This window comes from Corvus brachyrhynchos, unplaced genomic scaffold (assembly GCF_000691975.1).
Source record: "Corvus brachyrhynchos isolate BGI_N302 unplaced genomic scaffold, ASM69197v1 scaffold203, whole genome shotgun sequence".
In the NCBI taxonomy this organism is placed as follows: domain Eukaryota; kingdom Metazoa; phylum Chordata; class Aves; order Passeriformes; family Corvidae; genus Corvus; species Corvus brachyrhynchos.
In genome coordinates, this window is record NW_008237408.1 from 148816 (window position 1) to 150236 (window position 1421).

Below are 1421 nucleotides of genomic sequence, written 5' to 3' on the forward strand. Positions count from 1 at the left end.
CCTGCAGGTACGATCGGTGATTTAAGTTGTTAATGGCCCCCGGGGCCGGCGTTTGATGTGGGCGGCGGGAGGCGGCTGAGGAGGGCTGGGGTGGGGGGACTTAAATTAGGGAAAAGTGGGGGGAAAAGAGGGAAAGGAGGAAGGATGGCTTGACCCTCCCACCCCGCACTTGCCCCGCGTGTGTCCGCAACCCCTAAAGCCCGGCCACGCGTGACCGAGGGGGCTCAAAGGAGAAGGGGTGCATTAGCCACTGCAGCCCCCATTAGTGCTGCCCAAGGTGGGCAGCAGACCCCAAGCAGCGCCCACAAAACTCCCCCTCCCGCGTGTTTTTTATCCGTGTCCCCCATTTTTCCCGTATGGGAAACTGGGAGAAGCTGGGAGCACAGTGGTGTGACCCGCTGGGAGCTGGGAATGCCGTAGGTGTGGATGGGGAGGAATGTCCCAGAGTCATGGGACAGGGCGGGAGCAAGGGGTGCTTTACCTCATGTTGGGTCAGTTTCGAATTTGGAGGAATTTGGGGGAATTCGGGGTGGATTTGGGCCTTGGGATGCCATCGAGGCCTTGCGGGTGGCTTGCAATGGCAAGACCCCAAAACCCACTTGTGGAAAGGGGTCGGGGTGAAACCCCTTTCTCAAGGAGTGTCCAGGAAGGGGGTGGGATGATTTGAGGTGCTGTTTTCTCTTCAGATCATGGAGGGAGCCTCTTGGACGGGGCTTGGGACAACCTGGTCTGCTGGAAGAGGTCCCTGCCCACGGCAGGGGGGGTCGGAGCTGGATCGGCTTTTAGGTCCCTTCCAACCCAAACCATTCTGGAATTGTAGGATTCCATGAAAACCACGTCACACCGGGAGAAGGGCTGGATGGGGCGCGGGGGGAGTTACGGCCGGAGAGATAACTCTTGGGACTGCTTTTGGTTTAACCAACAGATTCCCCCGGCTGAACCCCTCCGCTGGGCTGAATTTAGCAGCAGAAGAGATAACCGGCAGATAAGGACTGATACCCTGGGAGGGCAGCGGGAGACGGGCAGGCGGCCGAGGAAAAGGAGAGAAGCCGGAGGCAGCGTTGGGAAGGGGTAAGGATAGAAGCGAGCCGGGAAGAAGCGGGTTTAAAATAGGTCTGTGTCCCCCCGGCCCCCGGGGAATGGTTGGTGTGTAACCGGCCTAGGACGGAGCGTTTCCACAGGATTCCCTAAAGAGAAGCAGGATTCACAGGAGGGGAACCAGGAGCAAGTTCCCCCCCTGCCCTACAAATAGCAGTGGTGATTAAAAAAAAAAAAAAAAAGCAAAATCGAGTCCCTTTTCAAGCTCGAGGAGACAATAGGAGGAAGCTTTCGGGGAGGCCTCTAGGAAGGGGCTCGCTGGGGTCCCAGCGTGACAGCGAGGAAGAGGAGCGAGGAGACAGAGAAGCGCTACCCACCTTCAG

General features: G+C 58.3%; 1 long non-coding RNA gene across 1 annotated transcript in view; it reads left to right on the forward strand.

Moving 5' to 3' along the window:
• The first annotated feature begins 7 nt into the window (after positions 1–7).
• Positions 8–1421, forward strand: part of LOC108445872 — a 3371-nt gene continuing 1957 nt past the window's right edge. Inside the window, exon 1 of the long non-coding RNA XR_001860899.1 lies at positions 8–1071. This is a non-coding gene — a long non-coding RNA (uncharacterized LOC108445872). The remainder of the gene's footprint in view (positions 1072–1421) is intronic.